The sequence below is a fragment of the Trichechus manatus genome, unplaced genomic scaffold (assembly GCF_000243295.1).
Source record: "Trichechus manatus latirostris isolate Lorelei unplaced genomic scaffold, TriManLat1.0 scaffold00014, whole genome shotgun sequence".
In the NCBI taxonomy this organism is placed as follows: Eukaryota; Metazoa; Chordata; class Mammalia; order Sirenia; family Trichechidae; genus Trichechus; species Trichechus manatus.
The window spans coordinates 22,517,883-22,539,341 of NW_004443950.1; positions in this window are offsets into that span (position 1 = coordinate 22,517,883).

Here is a 21,459-nt window from a genome sequence, read left to right on the forward strand (position 1 = left end):
AGAGATTATACTGTTGAGCTCAGCCCACTCACAAGAGCGTCATTGTGTGCTGTTAACTGTTTTTAGACATAAAACAATCCACACACATGAACTCAAGGAACACTAAGGAAAGGAAAACTTTCCTATCTTCTTTCAGTATTTCAGGAAAAAAATAAAAATGTCTTTGGGGTAGGAAAACTTCAACACGTCCCTTCTCTACCACCACTCCAACAAATACGCACACACACACACACACACACACACACACAAAGCCTCCACTTCTCCAGCTGAAGTTCCCTCCCCGCTGGGCAGTAAGTCCTCAATATCAGGGGCCACATCCCCCCACCAGGGCTGAGTACCAGGACCCTCGATAAAAGCTTAGTTGCTAGTTGGCAGAGTGACCGGGACAGGAGGGCAGCCAGGGACAGAAAAGTCAAGAAACCCAAAGGCAGACAAGTCTGTGGACCAGGTTACCTCCACCTGCTGGGCAGGTACAGACCAGGGCCAAACTTAAACAGAAAAGAAAGTCACAGGTAGCCTCATTTCCAAAATGCCTGGGCTTATGTTATCACAAATCTCTCCCACTTATTCTCAAGCACAAGCAACTACCAAACTAATTCCTTCCTCAGATATTTACCAAGCACCTACTGGGTTCCGGCCTCTTGCTTGAAGCAGCACTGCAAAATTTTCAAGGGTGAAGCTTAAACTCCAAAGTCATTGCTGTCTTTCTTGCAATGTGCTAACATGCCGATCACATTATCATCCTACAACTCAGATTACCATACTTTCCTTTGTGCAAAATGAACTGAGCCAGAAAACTGTAAGGGTAAGAGTCCAGCTCTGCTGGACTCAAACCTCAGCCAACAGTTCATGAAAAACACTGTTGTGCTTCGCACTGCAAGCGCTTGAAGCCTATTGTTGAAATACAGTAGTTATTATGGGAAATGTCATGCATTCCCAAACATAAAAGCAGAGCCACAATCTCTTTGCTTGAGATGGACTCAAGACCAACTATTCCCTGGAGCTTCCCAGTGCCCCTAAACACTTGGATTGATAGATTATTTCCATAATGCACACAAATACGAAAAATAAACTAAGACTTTTCTCTCTATTGAAGAAAGAACAAATAACTACCCATGCTTTGTCCTCTGTATCAAGAAATAGCAGCAGGTTCCTGGTGCCAACTCTACACATCAGTTAAAGACCCTGGTGGATGGAGAGGGTGGAGAGGCAAGGAGGCAGAGGGAGAAAACTGCCTGGTCCCTCATTAACAACAATGGGTCAACTAACCATTTGCATCCAACAGGGCCAAAAAACCAAAACCAAACCCATTGCCATCGGTCAATTCTGACTCATAGTGACCCTACAGGACAGAGAAGAACTGCCCCAGAGAGTTTCCAAGGAGCAGCTGGTGGATTTGAACTGCCTACCTTTTGGTTAGCAGCCAAGCTCTTAAGCACTACGCCACCAGGGCTCCTCCAATAGGGCATTCTCTAAGAATTGGGAGAGAGGATCCTGACATTCTGAGAAAGGGACTGGCCAAAGAGATCTACTCTAGGATTCATCCAAAACAACATGTGGTTAAAAGAACGAAGGCAAGAGAATCAATCAACATGTTCCCCTGTATACCCTGGTTTTCTTTCCTCTGGGTTATGGAAATAACTTATTTTTTAATGCGAGAGGGAGTTATTGATTGGTTTAGCTTTTCTTCTAATCCTGAGAAAATGCTACGCATGTAGACATGCTGGCATCCCAGAACTATCTCCTCTTTCAGCAGAGCTGAAAATCCATCCTGCCATGCAGCCCAAGGCGCAGTTCTTAGAGTTTAAAGACAAGAAATAAATGAAAGCTCAGCTTACTGAGAACCTCCTCCCGTCTTCACTCTCTCCTCAATTTGCCACCCCTCCCAATAACAGGAGCCCTGGAGGCGCACTGGTTAAGAGCTCAGGCTGCTAACCTAAAGGTCGGCAGTTTGAATCCACCAGCTGCCCCTTAGAAACCCTATGGGGCAGTCCTACTGTGTCCTATAGGGTCACTATGAGTCATAATCAACTTGATGGCACACAACACACCCAATAACAACATCGCATTTTAGCATCATTACCATTTTTTTCCAACTAGGACCTGACCTCAGGCTGATTAAAAGCCCCAGTAAGAGTTCCTTGTAAAGAGTAACCCTCAAATGATTATGCAGAAGCAGTGGTGAAGAGATGAAGATTTGGAGTCACAGGAGTAGGGACATGAATCCTGATTTAGCCATTTTCCAGATGTGTGACTTGTACAAGTTACTTACCTTCAATGTCTGTGCCTGCAGAGCAGATCGCTGAGAGGATTAAACAAGACACAGGATGGAGAGCTCTTACCACAGGCAGGGTTGGCGAATGTTTTCTGAAGAGTCAGATAGGAAATAGTTTAGGCTTTGTGGCCACATGGCGTCTGCAACAACTACTCAACTCTGCCCTTGTAGCATGAAAGCAGCCATAAAACCAAACCAAAAAACCCATTGCCATCAAGTCGATTCCAACTCATAGCAACCCTGTAAGACAGAGAAGAACTGCCCCATAGGGTTTCCAAGGAGCAGCTGATGGATTTGAACTGCTGACCTTTTGGTTAGCAGCCATAGCTCTTAACCACTGTGCCACCAGGGACCCGAAAACAGCCATAGGCAATACATAAATAAATGGGTGTGGCTATGCTCCAATAATACTTTATTGATGGACACTGGAGTGTGAAGTTCATATATTTTTCACGAGTCACAAAACATTATTCTTCTTTGGGATTTTTTTTCAACCATTTAAAAATACAAAAGCCACTCTCAGCTCCCAGGCCATACAAAAACAGGCAGTATACTGGAACTGGCCCATGAGCCATAGCTTGTCAACCCCTGGCATCAGGCATAAGAGCAAGCTCAATAAGCATTCCATGAGTCTAAATGGGCAGCTCCTGTCCAGAGGCGAGATGAGAAGGCAGAAAAGGACAGGAGCTGGTTGAATGGACACAGGAAATCCAGGGTGGAAAGGAGGAGTGTGCTGTCACAGTATAGGGAGAGCAACTAGGGTCACATAACAATGTGTGTAAAAATTTTTGTATAAGAAACTAACTTGAACTGTAAACTTTCACTTAAAGCACAATAAAAAAAAAAATTCCAAAAGAAGGAAAATAGAAGGAATATTGAGGTTATAAGTGAAAAAGGGTTCAGCAGCAAATGAATAAATTTTCAAGTTTTACTCATTCAAGTCTTTATCAAGCACCTATTCTAGGACCAACAGTCACCTGGACATGTTGTTGTTATTTGCTGTCATCAGATCAACGACCCAATGCACAGCTGAACAAAACACAGTCCGGTCCTGTACCATCCCCATGGTCAGTTGCAGGTTGGACCATTGTGATCCATGGGGTTTTCACTGGCTGATTTTCAAGAGTAGATACTCGGGCCTTTCTTCCTGGTCCATCTTAGTCTGGTCACTCCAGACTAAGCATCATAGCAACACGCAGACCTCCACTGACAGACAGGTGGTGGGTGCACATGAAATGTATTGGCCGGGAATCAAAGCTGGGTCTCCTGCATGGAGGGCAAGAATTCTACCACTGAATCATGAATGCCACCTGGACATAGAGAAATAAAAGGAGAAGCCCCCCTCCTCGGCCCTATAATCCCACCCCTCCATCCAGCACACCACTGCCTAAAGGAAGTCCTCTTGTACACGTGTGCGGGCACGCATTGCGGTGCACTGGGGTGCATGTGGGCTGGGAGGAGCAGCAAGGCCATGCAGATACTGGCATGGCTCATCCGTGGAGGCCCAGCCCTCCTTGGAGTGGTCAATGATCTTGTCAGGGATGGAAAAGTTCAATGACTACGAGGTTGAGTTTAATTATATGTTGTGGTTGACTAGCAGTGGTTACGATGTACAATTACGCATGTAATTTATCAGCAAGATACATGCATACATAATAAACCAAAAGCAAAACATTAAATTGTAGTGGAAGCTAAAAATATCAAACTGGGCCATGACGTGAAACAGTCCTCCTCACAAGGGGTGGAAGACAACCACAGGCCCCCCCTTCCCTTCGAAGAGCTGTTCCCACCCACCACGACCACATGGCCTCCATCCAAGGAATGTGCTCCCCAAACACCAAGTAATTCCCAAGCCCCCAGGGGTGTGTCAACAGTGCTCCTCCACAAAGGAAATGGGATGAGGAAGCTGACTTAGGAAACTCACCACCCTTTCTGACGTTCTCTGAACTTGCTAACCAAGGTCTCCAGGGGTTCTGGAAAGACCGCAAGATTGGCAACATCTTGGGGTTCCTAGCTCTGGTATGAGCCTGAGGGGAAAAGGCTAATTATCTGAAACTGGCCCATATGTCCATCAGTCTTGAGTATAGAGGGGGAATTCTGTCTTGGAAGAAGTACAGCCAGAATGCTCCTTACAAGAAAGGATGGCGAGATTTCGTCTCACGTACTTTGGACATGTTATCAGGAGTAACCAGTCTCTGGAGAAAGACTTCATGCTCAGTAAAGTAGAGGGTCAGCAAAAAAGAGGAAGACCCTCCACAAGATGGACCAACACAGTGGCTGCAATAATAGGCTCAGATATAGCAACGATTGTGAGGATGACGCAGGACCGGGCGGTGTTTCGTTCTGTTGTATGTGGGGCCTCTATGAGTTGGAATCAACAAGATGGCACCTAACAACAACAACAAAGAGGGGGAAAGGAACCAAGATGACTGAACATGGAAAATGAAAATAATAATAACAGCAAAAAAAAAAAACCATTTATTAAGAACCTATATTGAGCCAGGCATTGCTTTAAGAGCATCATATAAATTACCTATATATTCTACTACATTGTCATGGTTGTCATTCCCATTTTACAGATGAGAAAACTGAGGCCCAACGAGCCTAAGACCCTTGACACACGGTCATATCGGTAATGAGCAGTGGAGTGGAGCCAGGGTTCCAATTTAAGAAATCTGGTTCCAGAGTCCGCAGCCTTGGTATAGGTTGCCAGGTTGAGTGGTTGTTTAACTCTCTTTGTTATTATATGTTTACTGGCACTGTTCTGATGCTCATTGTGCACTAATTTAAAACCCAAGAGTGGGGTGACTTTGGCCTTCCCCATCGCTGGGAATAAGTTTCCTAATATCTTAGTAGTTTGCACACAGCATGGCTGAGCGTGGGAACCCCACAGCCCAGAGCCTCCACCTGGCTCTTCAGGAGCGCTGAGCAGCGGCCAGTCCCAAGGAGGTCAAGCCTGGCAGGTCCGAAGAGGATGCGCAAAAGCCCCTAAAGGAACATGAACTACACATAAGTTACAGTTTTGCCAGGCGGGGGACATCCATCCATCTGGACAGAAAGTCTTCCGAGCCTCACAAACCCCTTGCCCACAGCCCACACAGAGAGGTCACCTTCTCCTACCCTGCCTCTGTGCCCTCAGACCCAGGTTACTCGTGTGTGCGTCTTTGCAGGGTTCTGAAGATACTTTAACAAGGCGCCCATGTGGTTCAGCTTCCAGAGATTCCCCTGCACAGTCTTTGACACATTTTTCTATTTTATAAACTGGACTGAAAAGAAGAGATAATGAGAATGCTTTACTAACACGGACTGTTTCGAGCTAAAAAAAAAAAAAAGTTTGTGAGGGGAAGGGGTCAAGAGATGGTAGAAAAAGTGGGATTTCGGTTGGACCACTGAGCCCATCACTCTAAGATTTCTGTAAGGATTTGGGATAGAGTCACATCCATCTATCCACCCACTCACCCACCCATCCACCCTTCCATCACCAAAGGCTTATTAAGCACCAATTATGCATCAGGAGCCCTGGTGGCACAGTGGTTAAGAGCTCAGCTGTTAACCAAAAGGTTGACAGTTAAAATCCTCCAGCTGCTCCTTGGAAACCCTATGGGGAAGTTCTATTCTGTCTTTGAGGGTCACTATGTGTCAGAATCAACCCGACGGCAACGGGTTTTTTTGGTATTTACTACACACCAGGAGCCCTGGTGGCACAGTGGTTAAGAGCTACAGCTGCTAACTAAAAGGTTGGCAGTTCGAATCCACCAGTCGCTCCTTGGAAACCCTATGGGGCAGTTCTACTCTGTCCCCTATAGGGTCCCCTATGAGCTGGAATCGACTCAAAGGCAACAGGTTTGGTTTTTGGTTTTACTACACATCAGGCAGGCGCAGCTATGGTTCAGTGGCAGATTCTCGCCTTCCGTGCAGGAGATCCCGGTTTGATTTCCAGCCAATGCATCTCAGCTGCAGCTGCCACTCATCTGTCAGGGGAGACTTGCATGCTGCTATGATATTCAGGGGAACTTCTAGACTAAGACAGACTAGGAAGAAAGGCCTGGTAATCCACTTTTTAAAAAATCAGTGCATGAAAACCCTATGGATCACGATGGTTCAGTTCAATCCCATTGTGCATGGGGTCATCGTGAATCAGGGGCCAACTCGAAAGCACCTAACAACACACATCAGGTACCATTCCAGGAACTAGGGAAATAAACCGAACAAAATACACAGGCCCACCCTCTCAGGGCCTACACTGCAGTGGGAAAGACAGACCAGAAACCAGTGAAGAAGCAAGCGGGTCGCCAAAACACTTCCCACACTCACATCACAATGTATTTGAAATCTTCCAAACACAAAGGTAAATCAGAGTCATCTTCTCATTTGTTGTCAGCATCAAGGATTGGTTGTAAAAACAAACCAGACTGTCTCGTATGGAAATGTTAACGGAATAAAAACGTATTCCAATGTGGCAGAATCATCTGAGGGCAAATACTGCCAGCAATATTTTTATGACAAAAGCTTTATTTCTCATCTTCTGTATCCTGGATTCAAATATATATCCGTATGTGGGTGCACATGTATCAAGATTCAAGTATTTCAATATAAATTTTGTATTCAAAATACTTTTCCTGATTTCAGTTGATTGCATATTTCGAGCTAATGTTGCAGCAGTAATTTTTGTTCTGAATCAAAAACAAGGATCTCTGTCTCTCTCTTCTGTGCTCAACAAGCTCTCCTCCCGCCCCCATCCCAGCCCGAAGACGCCCAAACAGTCAAGCTGCTTTCAGAGGTGAGTGGTATCAAGGGCAAAACCTGTTTCTTTGCATTTATTCTTCTGCTGAAGGTTTCTGGGGCCATGGAAGCCGAGGCGTTGGCTAAAGCCACATCACAAAGGCACCGGGATAGAAGGACAAATCTTCCCACTTTGATTTGAGTGTGTAATTGTTTGAATACATCTTGCCCGCGCTACAATAATGTCATCCTTGGTTGACACAGATTTTAAAGCCCTTTGAAAAGGTGGAATGTTATCAATCACAAGCATGATTATAATGGGATTTAAGTGGAAGAAGCTAAGATTCAGCCCTGGCTCGGGCCAGGCTCTGTGATGGAGCAGGAGCGAGGAAGAAGTAAGAGGGCTGTATTTCAGCCAAGGGAAGGATGCAGTGTGTGGCCGACGTCCACACATCCTCTCTCCAGAAGCCAAAGATGTCCCAAGAAGCACCATGAAACTCTGGAACTCCACTGGGAGTCCCCCAAACCCAAAAAGATCTGCAGATGTCCCCATCACCTTAGACTAGCAGCTCCCACTGGGGGAGACTGTGCCTCCCAGGGGACATTTGACAATTTCCGGAAACATTTTTGGTTGTCATAATTGGGGGGGGGGGTGTTACTGGCATCTAGAGGGTAGAAGCCAGGGATGCTGCTGAACATCCTCCAGCCCCCACAGCAAAGAATCACCCACCCCAAAATGCCAATACGCCAAGGCTGAGAAGCCCGTGTTAGTCACAGAAAGGTTGAGTCCAAGCTGGGGGAGAAGATGGGTCAGGAAGCGGCCTTTCTGGGAGAGTGGTTTGAAGCTCCTTCCGCTGGTTCTGCTACTGTCCTGTCTGCCATACAACTGAGCAGGTGATAGAAGAGAGGATAACACAGGGGTGGGAAGGATAGAACCTTTGAACCAAACCATTTACTCTTTTGCCTTTTGATCTCAAACACACTTTCCTTATTACGAGTCAGAAGGGACTGGAAACCCAGCAATTTTTTTCTTCAAGGCACAACAACCCAGGCCCAACAAAAACAAAATAATCTCTCTGGAAGCTCGCTGGGACTGCAGGACCTCTTGCCTGACACATCCCAATGGGGCCGACGGGTATAAAATTCACCCATCAAGCCCCATCGCATGCCCGAGATTACCAAGGAAGAATTGTGAATTTCATTAAATATGTTAAAGGGGAAAAATCAGCTTTGAAAAATAGTAATCCTGTCTTTCAACAAAAATATTATAGGAAGCTATGAATTTGGTAGCTCTGAATAGGATGTTGGTACATGTTTTACTAAGGTGATATAATGGCACACTATTATTAGATCACATTAATCATCGCTGTGCCAACGGCGCTGACAACCCCACTGAAAAGGATTGAAGGCCTGGTAATGGATATAAATTACCCATTGTGTGATAAAAGGATTTTTACTAAGAAGGTAAGAATAAAACAGCAAATTTCTAATATAACTGTTGTGTAAAAACCAAAATAAAAGGAATCCACGGTCAGTAATATCCACAAAATCAGAAGTAAGCACTTTTCCAACAAGATAAAGTCACAATAAAAAATAAAAAAAAAACATATTCAGGACAATATAAAATTAATTTCTGAGTGCATAATTCTGCTATCAATTTCCCTGGTTTATGTGATGACCTCGGAGTGCATGGTCAGGAGAAGGTGGGTTTGGCTAATTAGATCTGAGGGTGAGTGTATGGAGATATCAGAGACAGCCTCAGATGAGGCGGCCAGAGACATCAAATACATGCAACTGCCCTTTCTTTTTTATTTTATTTTATTTTAAGTTTTTATCAGCTTCTATGCCAGGGAAACACTCAACTACTGGGTGTGTGAGCTGAGGTCTGATTGGGATGACAAACACGGAGCTAGGCTGGGCCAGGTTTTCTCCTAGCCTAGGTCAGACCATTGAACCACGTGGTGAGTGATGGGGAAATGAACCTCAGATGATGTTCGGATGGGGTTGCTTGGCTTTTGGCACCAGCTCTTGCTCCAGGATGTGGGCTAATGTGACTCCTAAGGACCTCACACAAGACAGAAAGAAGTCAACTGCGTAGGGCTCGGCCCCGTCTTTGACCCCATTCTGGAACTCAGCAGCGTGTCTCGACATCACATGTCTATTCCACCCAGAAGACCTGGGACTCATGCTGGAGCCAAGAGACCTTTGAATCCAGAAGCTTCTCTTCAGTCCACCTCAGCCATAGAACAAAAAGGAACCTTTGGGAGAACTCTTATTCAGAACATGGATCTACAAGACCCAAAGAAGACAGCCTGGACTCCCCCACAAACTCACAGACAGACAGCACTTCAACAGACTACAAAACGATGTTCCTTACCAGGCAAGTCTTAAAGTAATGGGTCTCCCTCCTGGTTGAAGGATATTCTTAAAGCCGTGGTGGTCAGGAACTGCAAAAATAAGACCTGTTAGATATTTTAAATGTCAAACCTATGGATTCTAAGAAGACATGCAAACAGCATTCATCCAAGGTAACAATTTGCTGGGTTGGTGGAGAGTCTAAAACTATTTAACAATCCCATTGCCCCAATTCTTTGAGCAATTTTTAAAATGGGAAATATATGACCTTGGCTTCAATGAACCAAATTTGCTCAGCTTCTTTTCATTGGGAAATTGCCACCTGGGAAAAAAAGAAGGGGGTGAGGCTCCTAACCATCTCTTCTCTTATATGGGACAGAGGAGGAAGTAAGGACAAATAGGGGCTCGTTCTCTCTCTCGCTCTCATGTCGCTCTTGCACTCTCCCTCTCACTCACTCTCTGAAATTCCTAGAGACAGAAATACTCATGGAGAGTCTTTTTTCATGCTTTAAGGCCCCCTCTACAGTAGAACAAAATTCCATCCCGATGTCAATCGGCCAGGCCTGTCCAGCGGCCAGGACAGTATTCAATGGGTCCAAACCAGGAGTCAGCAACTGACTGAGGCTTAGGGAGGCTGTGTTTGGCATCAAAGTCCTCCCTCCTGAACCAAGACTACCAGAGCAGAAGCCAATTACATTTTCTACATTTTTCTTCTGTTTTATAACTGAAGTAAGTCCTGTATAGATGATCTCATCTACTGTGGCATGCTTGGATGAGATAAGCGCCTAGAGGGAGCGCCGAGATGCTCATCCACAGTGGCTTCAGAGCCATTGGCTTGGGTAATCAAGGCAAACCCCAACCGCTGCTCACATCAGTTAACTCCAGCACATATCTCAGTACAGCTCACGCCTTGGGTCCGGTGCAATTCAGAGGCTAGCTTGTTTTGCCACATGACAGAAGGGGTTTTATAGGGCAAGTAAAAGTTCCCTCTTGGTAGATTATATTGTACTGAGCTGAAGTTGTAAATTCTGGTTCTAGAACAATAGTTCTAGTATTGATTCAAGGATGTGTCTGCAAATGGAAAATAAAAGGGTGTGTTTAAGTGTAAGGACCTGTGGTGGTAAGTCCAGCCCAAGAAGTCTGGACATCAAACCACTGGCTGCAACACTCCATCCAATTCCAAGATCTCTTTCTGGCACTGATACATACACACAACGGAATACTACACCAGGATAGAGAACAATGATGAGCCCCCAAAACATCTCACAACATGGATGAATCTGGAGGGCATTATGCTGAGTGAAATAAGTCAGTCTCAAAGGAACAAATATTACACATGACCACGATGATAAAAACCCAAGAAAAAGTTTACACACAGAAAAAAACAATCTTTGATGGTTATTAGGGAGGGGAGGGATGGAGAGGGGAAATTAGTAACTAGACAGTAGACAAGTGTTCACTTTGGTGAAAGGAAAGACAACACACAATATGAGGACGTCAACACAATTCGACCAAGGCAAAGCCATCGAAGCTTCCCAGACACCTCCAAATACCTTCAGGGACAGAGTTCCTGGGGCTCAGGGCTGTGGACCATGGTCTTGGGGGATATCTAGGTCAATTGGCATAACATAGTTCATAAAGAAAATGTTCTACATCCGACTTTGATGAGTAGTGTCTGGGGTCTTAAAAGCTTGTGAGTGGCCATCTAAGATACATCTATTGGTCCCATCCCATCTGAAGCAGAGGAGAATGAAGAAAACCAAAGACACAAGGAAAATATTAGTCCAAAGAACTAATGGACCACATGAATCACAGCCTCCACCAGCCTAAGCCCAAAAGAACTAGATGGTGCTCAGCTACCACCACCAACCACTGTGACAGGGATCATAATAGAGGGTCCTGGACAGGGCAAGAGAAAAATATAGAACAAAATTCAAATTCACAAAAAAAGACCAGACTTACTAGTCTGACAGAGACTAGAGGAGCCCCCGAGACTATGGCCCCCAGACACTCTGTTAATTCAGAACTGAAGCCACTCTCAAAGTCAGCCAAAGTTTAGACAGCCCTATAAAACAAACAATATCGCACATAAGGAACGCACGTCTTAATTCAATCAAGTATACAAGACCAAATGGGCAACACTTGCCCAAAAGCAAAGACAAGATGGCAGGAAGGGACAGGAAAACTGGACATATGGAGACGAGGACCCCAGGATGGAAAGGGAAAGGGGGATGCAGCACTGTTCACAATAGCAAAAAGATGGAAACAACCTAGGTGCCCATCAATGGATGAAAGGATAAACAAATTATGGTATATTCACACAATGGAATACTGTGCAATGATAAAGAACAACGATGAATCTGTGAAATATCTCATAACATGGATGAATCTGGAAGGCTTTATGCTGAGTGAAATTAGTCAATCGCAAAAGGACAAATATTGTATGAGACCACTATTGTAAGAAATCAATAAATGGTTTAAACACAGAAGAAAACATTCCTTGATGGTTACCAGGGTGGAGAGGGAAGGAGAGGGATATTCATTAACTAGACAGTAGATGAGAACTATCTTAGGTGAAGGGAAGGACAACACACAATACAGGGGAAGTCAGCACAACTGGACTAAACCAAAAGCTAAGAAGTTTCCTGAATACAACCAAACACTTCAAGGGACACAGTAGCAGGGGCAGGGATCTGGGGACCATGGTTGCAGGGGACAACTAGGTCAATTGGCATAACAAAGTTTATTAAGAAAATGTTCTGCATCCCACTGTGGTGAGTGGTGTCATGGGTCTTAAAAGCTAGTGAGCAGCCATCTAATATACATCAGTTGGTCCCAACTCACCTGGAGCAAAGGAGAATGAAGAACACCAAAGACACAAGGAAAATATTAGCCCAAGAGACAGAAAGGGCCACATAAATCGAAGACTCCATCAGCCTGAGACCAGAAGAACTAGATGGTGCCTAGATACCACCAATGACCGCCCTGACAGGGAACACAACAGAGAGTCCCTGACGGGGTGCTGAACTCAAATTCTAGTAAAAAGATCAGACTTAATGGACTGAGACTGGATGGACCCTGAAAGACATGGCCCCTGGACTCTCCATTAGCCCAGATCTGAAACCATTCCTGAAGCCAACTCTTCAGACAAAGATTAGACTATGGGACATAAAATGATACTCGTGAAGAGAGTGCTTCTTAGCTCAAGTAGATACATGAGACTAAATGGTTAGCTCCTGTCTGAAGGCAAGATGAGAAGGCAAAAAGGGACAGGTACTGGTTGAATGGACACGGGAAATCTGAGGTGGAAACGAGGAGTGTGCTCTTACATTATAGGGAGAGCAGCTAGGGTCACATAGCAATGTGTGTGTAAATTTTTGTATGAGAAACTGAGTTGAACTGTAAACTTTCACTTAAAGCACAATTTAAAAAAAAGAAAGGGAAAGGGGGAGAGTATTGACACAATGCAGGGATTGTAACCAATGTCACAAAACAATTTGTGTATAAATTTTTGAATGAGAAACTAAGATGCGCTGTAAACTTTCACCTAAAACACAATAAAATTTAAAAGAAAAAAAGATTTCTTTCTAGCAACAAAAAGGTGTTGGCTAACTGTGCGCTCGAAGTGTTTTCTCAAAGAGCGGAAGGGATGGTGCTATTTATGAACAAATGTCTAAGTGCCAGAAGAACCAATGGAACAGTCTCAGAAGAGATACAACTAGAATGTTCCTTATAAGCAAGGATGGCAAGCTTTGACTTGCTTACTTTGGACGCATCATTAGGAAAGACCAATCACTAGAAAAGAACATCACGGTTGGCAAAGTAGAGGGTTGGCGAAGGCCAAAACAACGGACTGAAACATACCAACGATCACGAAGATGGCGCACGAATGAGCAACATTCCATTCTGTTACACGTAAGGTCACTAGGAGTTGGATTTGACTGGGCAGCAATTAACCACAACATCTTGAGACATAAAGCAAAAGTTTACCTCTCAATTATCCTGCAACAAGAAATTACAAGATTCTCTCTTTTTCTCTGTCCATGTCTCCCTCCTCTCCTCTCCTCTCTCTCTCTCTCTCTCTCACCTCAATCAGATTCTTTCACATTTTGTTTTTCTGTACCACTCAACGTTAAAACCTAGAGAATGGAAAGCAAACCCTCAATGCTATGGTTTCCAAGATTCCATTCTAGCGCTGAGCTGAACAGGTGCCCAGTACATGGCTGGCTGAAAAGACGTATTTGCTTTGCTCAGAGACTCCTTATGTTTCGGGACAGAGGTTATAGGAGGCGGCACAGGTTCAGGTTTTATATCCAGGCTCATGACTTGCAAACTTCTCGGGCTATTTTCCAGGGGCTTCTCACTTGGAAGCTTTGTAAATCCCAGTGACAGGGAGAACACATAGGGGTGGAGAGACTGCATCCTGAGAAGCTCCACCCGCTGGGCCTCCGGCCTCACGCCATTGACGAGAACATGGGTATCTCTTGCAGTCTGCATGGAGGCAGTGACGCGGAGCAGGCCCCTCAGGTTGGACAGTGTACATCAGTCACTAAAGGTCCCAGCACAAGGCGCTGTGGCTGCTTTGGGGCTAAGCCCTCCTTAAGTGCTCTCCCAAGTGACGAGGGGCTTACCAAAGGCGCTGACTCGCCAGGGCAAGCTTAGCCCGAGCAGCTTCCCGCTGGAAAACCAGGAGAGCCGACGCCTAGAGGCAAACGAAGTTAGTTCCGTTTGTGCCTTACTGAACCAGTCTAATAGCAGCGGGTTCCTGGTGTCTGACGTCATTACAGTCACTGCAGGTCGGGAAGGGTGACGGCCTCAGATCACCGATGCTCTCTGTATTACAGGGGTGGGGAGGACGGAACTATCGGCCGAGTAACTGTCTTCTCCAATGAAAGAAACCGCTCTTTTGGTGCAAGTAAGGAACTCACATTTAGGGACAACACAGTCAGTAACATAACCACAAGCAGGTCCCTGCCACGAGGGCTAACACATCTGCAGGCCATCCACACTCCCCACCGCCCAGGAGGACCCTACCGCCCAGTTTGGTGCAGCTACCACCAGATCAGAGGACTTGGAGGGGGCAGACCACAAAGACAGCAAAAAGCTTGGGAAGTGTCAAAGGAGGTGGGAAGCAACCACCCCACCAAAAATATCATCTCCCAGGTGTGTTTCCATGCCGGAAATTCCACCGCTGTAAATGAATAGCCCCTGCTTCCTCTCTGACGTGCAGACAAGGCACACACTACGGTCATCCTCAGCTACCATCACCTCCTAGTGAGTTAGTTCAGCAGAGCCATTCATTAAGTGACTTGCAGACTCTCTTCTGAGCACCTACTGTGCGCCAGGTCCTGGGCTAGGCCAGGGGCCCAGCAGGTCTGCCGTGGGATACAGAAACGAGCTTTGCGTGAAGAGTCTGCAGAAGGGCCAGGTGGGCACCTTGGAGGGCGGGCACAGTTGAGCTGAGCCTTAAGCAGGTACAAGAAGTTGATAAACCAAGGCAGGGCCTCAGCAGGACAGGGTTGGAGGCCAGGGAAGGGCAAAGGCTCAGAGACACCAAGCTGTGAGGGTGTGGGGTCCTAGGAGAGAAGGCAGTGCAGAGGGGGGTCTGCAGGGTCGAGGGGTCCTAAGCGCCCATGTCCCAGGTGAAAACTGGCTGGGGCAGGGCAGAGAGTAGAGGGTGCTGGGGAAGGGGTGGTGGGGAGGAGAGGGACTCGTGGAGCCCAGGAACAAGCCTCGGGCACTCATGCGACCATTGTTCCAACATCTCTCAGGTACCTCCTGAGTGTCAGCTCTTGTTCTCCAGGGATAACAGATGCCTGCCTTGTGCAGCTTACATCCTAGTGAGCAGAATCAAATGAAAACCAGATACAAATAAAACACAGCGTCAGTGAATCACAAGCTCAAAAAAGAAAACTCAAGCCGGGAGCAGGATGGCATGAACGAGGCGGCTGTTAGACATGGCAGAGGGGACCTCTCCAAGGGGCTGACATCAGACAAGAGGCCAGAGTAAAGGAAGAGGTGATCCCTGAGGGCGGGAGGAGGTGGTTTGTTCGAGGAGCAGCGAGGAGGTCCACGTGGCCAGAGCTTGGACAGCGAGCAAGAAAATGGGAGAAGGCAGGCTGGTCAGGTCTACATCACGAAGGGCCTTGTCGGGTGTGGTAAGAAACTTGGATTTAATCTGAGCCATGGGTGAGTGCTGAGTGAGAGCAGAACCTGATCTGATTTCTATCACAGAAGGATCACTCTGGCTGCCGCAGGGAGAAGAGGCCATAGGGGACAGGAGGGGAGGCCGGGAACCCAGTGGGGAGGCTGCTGCAGTTATCCACGGAGGCAGGAGGCTGGCCTGGGTGGGAGCTGTGGAGATGGAGACCCAGACTCAGGATGCATCTCAGTTGAGCCAGCGAGACTTACTGAGTAGGGAACCAGGCATAGGAGGGCCCAGAGTCATGCTCATCCGGCTGGGACCCTGGGGGCGTGGGGCACCCAAACAGCCCTAGTCTGGTGCTCAGGTCCCAGCCCACCAACACGGTGCCTCGGGAACAGACTACGGGGCACAGAAAGAGTGTGCGGTGGGCCTGGGGGACAGTGTCCATGAGGTGTTTCCCTCTGGGTAGCCTGTGAGCCACTGCCTTCTAACTTCTACCAAAGCAGATGCCCAAGGATCTGCTTCTTCTACAGAGCCACAAAGTGTCCCAAACCAGGGGACGAACACTCCAAACTCAGACACTTCTTCCCTAAACCCCATCAGCCGGCTCCATGGAGTCCCAACACACCCACCCCAGTCAGGCCTCCAAACACAGGTGCCAACCCCTGTCTGTGTCTGTGTGTGTGCGCACACACGTGTGCGTGTGTGTGTGGGCACACATGCTGGGGGGGGGAGGCAGCTGCCACCCTAACTCAGAGCCCAGCATTATACGACGCATCTGAAATATTATAACATGGAATGCATTGGGCTGCCCAGACCTGCTTCCAAAGGCAGCCTCTTCTTTCATTTTAAAACAAAGGTAACTTTGATGGAGAAGCCATCGGATACCTGTTCGATCTCTGTGCTTTCAGGGTACAGAGACATCAGACGTGCTCAGGAATCTGAGAGCCTGTGATATCAGCCCAGGCGCTGGGATGAGAGAAGAGGACCAGGGTGGCTTCTTCCCAACAGCTTGCCTGCCCGGTGCATGTATTTTGACATGCTTTAGCATGAAAAAAAGGCAAGCTGCTCAGAGCCAATCAAATTACATCCCTGTCTCTTTAATAAACAAATCCATGTGCACATTAACAGTGTTGAAAATTCAATTTAAACTCTTTGTCTGTGGCTGCTTATTCTAAAGATGGTCTTTCTTAAACAACAGAACACCAAGGAGTCGTTAGTGCTCTCTCTTCATTACTTCAAAAAACCAATCATTAGACACCAGAGTATATACGTAATTAGAAAATCACTTCCTTTGCAATCCAAGCTAAGTAGTTTACATACTGTAATTACAGGGACAAAATCAATTTTTAATCATTTCCCTGATTGGGCTCATCAGCTCTGTGGGAACATTGTAACCTGCTTGTTGTGCAGAAGCAACATCTGGGCTAAAACAATTACCCTTTGTTTGCTACAATATTCCTTAAATCTTTTTGCTTGCATAAAAAGAAAATGAACACATGAAGACAAGATATTTGGATGTCTTTTTGTCCTTGAGCAACATCCATCCGAAAGTTCTCCTCGTGACAGAGTTTAATGTTTCCCCGGAATTTACGCTTTAACAGGACACATCCAAGGAATGTATTTTTTCAGTGAGATAAAAGTATCTGATTGTTTTAAAGATCCATTCAGCTGCCTAATTGTTCCATAGCTAACACATGGTATTCAAACAACCCACACATTACAAAAGCTCATCTGGGTAATCACGGGCAGCTATTATTGCGATGGTTTTCACTTTTCTAATACAAATGAATGGATTTTATCAAAATTTTAAAAAAAAACTAAAAAGCTGAGTATGTGTGAAAAATAGTTGGTATGAATTGGCAAGGCGAGGCTAAGCATTTTGTTCTCTTAATAGGAAATGACCTCATTTACACTGGAGTAATAATTAGTACTGCTTCACTGACAGTTAAGGAAAAAACTTTCCCAGTATAATAAGGCAGGCAGCGTCTCCTTTGTTAGGAGATCTACATTGATTATTAACCCTTGCCAAGAAACACCAAGTTTAACTCTATGTTCCACCGGGCTCCTGTTTGCTGGCAGAAGATAAAAACAGCTGTTTGAAAACCGTCGCCTCTCACCCAGATTTCCAAAGTTTTGCATCTGAGCTTTCAAGTGGTGTTCTGAAGCGCTTGGAGTCCCCTTTGAAGAACACGGAAAGCCCCCTCCATCCACCCCGCAGTCCCCAGGAACCCCAGTTGTCCCTCTTCTCTCTCCCAGTGCCCTGATCCTCCCCATCCTTCTGAAGTTGATTGGCTTTGATTATTGCTCGCAAGTTCCCCCCAACCTGCAATTAATTCATAGTCAAAATAGTCCTAAGAAGGAAGAGGAGAGAGGGAAAGCGAAGCTATATTCTAGCTGGTGATTCAGACCAGCCCGACAGTGCAGGAGCCAGGAGAACTTGAGCTATTAAAGAAATAGGGTCCAGGAACAGCCAGAGTTTATTTACACACACACACACACACACACACACACACACACACAGAGCCAGGTGCTCCTGCCGAAGGGATTCGGTCATTGACCCAAGCCTTCCCAAGCTCAACAGGAGTGACAGCTAACATTCACTGAGCACTTCCCATGTGCCAACAGGAGTTCAAAGTGCTCACTGTGCGCTGTCCCACTTCAGCCTCCCAAGAGCCATGCAAGGCAGATACTATTACTATGCTCATTTACAGGTGGGAAACTGAGGCACAAGCAGAGCAGTAGCTTGCCCAAGATTAGCAGCTAGTGACTGGGGGAGCCAGGGTTTGAATCCAGGCAGGCTGCTTCCATGGCCCGAGCTGTGAGCCCCTCGGCCCTGCAGTTCCCCAACACAGGGCAATGTCTCTCCCCTCCAGTCTCAAGGAGCCTGGTATCGACCTGTCAGACATGTGCCACGGCCCCCACGTCTGTGTCCCCAGGGGCACGCACAGACCTCGGCATCATTCTGCACGTGGATTACTACCTCTCATCTCCAGATGGTGGTTCTGACCCAGGACAGGGTGGACGCCGGGAAAAGCCAGCCTTCTCAGGTCAAGAAGCACAGATGCGTTTCCCACACGGTCAGGAGCACCACTGCCAAGCTGCCACGGCGGCGTTGCCTTGGAGCCTCAATGGAGGTCCTTCCTGAAAGCCCTCCCTAAGCTTCAGTTTAGCCTGTCCCCAGCTCTTGCCCTGTCCACGGGAACACAGATCCCACATCAGCTCAAGACTCCTCAGGGAAGCACATCCAAGTCAGCTCCAGCCTCCAGAGACTGGGCAATAGAAAAGAAAACTCCAGAATACTCTACATGCTTTCAAACGGATGGTATCACCACACGAAGAAAAAGTATTCAACCCTTCACAGAAGGCATTCCACACCAGGGTAAAATCATAAGGTATCTAAGGAGGAAGCTTCTCTTGAAGAAGACGTGAAGTAACTGGAAGGCGGAACGTCTCGTTTTCTGTCTCACCCACCCCTTACCTCAGGCGATGTAGCCAAGCAGAGAACCTGCTGTGTCAAAGCTGAGCCACAGCAGTGCCGTTCAGGGTGGCGGCCACCGGCCACAGGTGGCTACTGAGCACCTCAGCCATGGCCAGTCCACGTTGAGACACATCATGAGTGTGAAATACACGTCACGTATGGAAGAATGTCAAATCTCTCGTCGACATTTTTTATACTATTTGCCGTGGAAATGAGAATTTTTGGACACCTTACCTTAATTAAAATACATTCTTAACATAAGAATAAGGCCTATTCTGTCTTACTTTTTTCGTATGGCTATTAGAAAATTTAAAATTGTCTACATGGCCCGCATGTGTGGCCTTTATTTCTATTGCACAGTGCTGACTTAGAGCTAAGCAAAAAAAAAAAAAAAAAACAGATTTATGAAGATGTGTTGGGTCAGGTCATTTTGATGGCAGAACTTGCCCATAATAAAAATTCAGTTAATTTTCGGAGGCAGATTTTTAGAGGAAATTATTATCACCAGTATCACCTGAAATGTGGGTCTTCTGGGAAGTTAAAAAGAAGGTCGTATACCTTCTTACACAACACCCTGGGTTCTTCTTTACTGATGTCCTTTTTCACCACAGTCCATTTACTCTTTAGTTTTATAAAACTGATTATTCAACTAACATATGCTCATCGGTAGACATTTCGGAACACACAAAATACTACAAAAGAGGCCAGCAATCCATGGTTCTATCGGCCAGTGGGATTGCTGTTAATATTTAGGTGAATCTCCTTTCTGTGCGTGAATGTGTGGTGTGTGTCTGTGTGCATGTGTGTTGTGTGCGTATGTGCTCACGAACATAGCTGAGAACACGCTTCATGCATATCTTTGATTTCACATCTCCCAAAACCCCAGGTTCCAAGTGCAAGTAAATGTGACTTGGCCATATAAGAATACGGGACACTGGCTGAGGTGGCTGAGTCCTCACGGGTGTTAGAAAGAACAGCTTTGAAGAACCTCCAGTAAACCAGCCTAGGGAAGCCCTCTTCCACTTCTGCAAACCAGGAAATCTCCCCAGGGCTTAGAAATTTGGGTTCCCTCAGCATCCTGCTGGCCGCCACTTCCTGACGAGCTGATGTCCAAGAAACCCCAGAGCGGCTGCCGGGCAGCTCCTTAGGAAATGCATTTGGCACAGCAGAGCTGACCCCACAGGCTGGAGACTTCATGCAGCCAGCTCCTTCCTTCTGTGTGGGTGGTGGTGGCATTTGCATTCCAAATGAATCGACCTGCGTCTCCAGACAAGAGTCTAGGTCAGCCAGGCCTGTGCCCACCTCTCTGTCTCCTGGGACAGAAAGCGAAAGGATATCCCACTGAAGTCCATCATTGCTTCTTCGTCCCCAAGATAAGAAACCTGGCTGCTTCAAAGAGTACTGTTGTGGATGGCGGACCAGAAAGATGTGTAAGAATGGACTTGAGCCACCTCCCCAGCTGGAAGCCAGCTGCAATTTGGAGGGCGTCAGGGACATGACAAGAGAATGGTATTGTTTTCTTTGTTCTTCTGTCTGGACATGGGGTGTGATGGAAATGCTGCTGTCCTGATAAACTGATTTTACCTTTAAATCCACAGCAAAGTGTAGATTCAGCTGCTGGTTATTCTGGGGAAGGCCTGGAAAAGTCAAGACCAGTTGCTATCGAGTCAATTCCAACTCATGGCAACCCCATGTGTGTCAGAGTAGAACTGTGCTCTATAGGGTTTCCAATGGCTGACTTTTTGGAAGTAGGTTGCCAGGCCTTTCTTCTGAGGCACCCTTGGGTGGACTCGAACCACCAGATTTTTGGGGTAGCAGCTGAGCGTGTTAACTGTTTGCACCACGCAGGGATTCCAGAAAAGTCAAGGGCAGGCAAATCTGGAGGCCACATAAAATATTGCACCCGGTTTTCTTGGGATTTTAAAGCAATAAGAAGAAATAGTAACTGCCAAGGCCATTGGTCCCTCAAGCATCCTTCATGCTTAGCAAGAAAAGTTTCCGGGAATGCACACACTGAGGCAGTGCCTGCTGCAGGGTGTGCGGACATGGGAGCCGGGGCGGGTGGCCAGCAAGCCAGGCCCCTTCCTAGCCTGGCCTGTCCAGCAGCCCACGGCAGGCCCCCTTTGCTTGCCTCACGGTGAAGTTCCTATTCCAGAAAATTCAAACCTGTCAGTTCACAGAAAAAGAAACATCTTTCCCTCTCATCTTCCAAGCCTTTCCATTTTGGTTAAGATTTTATAAACATTCTTGGAAAGAGTATATTCTCTCTCCTCTGCCCACAGGTAACAAGGGATGGCAGATGTTTCAGAAACAGCGCAGTATTAAAAAAAAAAAAAACCCAATGTCACTAAAACCAGAATAGAAAATGTGTATACATTAACAAACATTGTAATGAATTTGCACAACCTTAACCGACTGTATACCCAGCGTAATGAAGTGGTCTCCATCCTTTCAAAGAAAAAATTACGGATGCCAGCACAT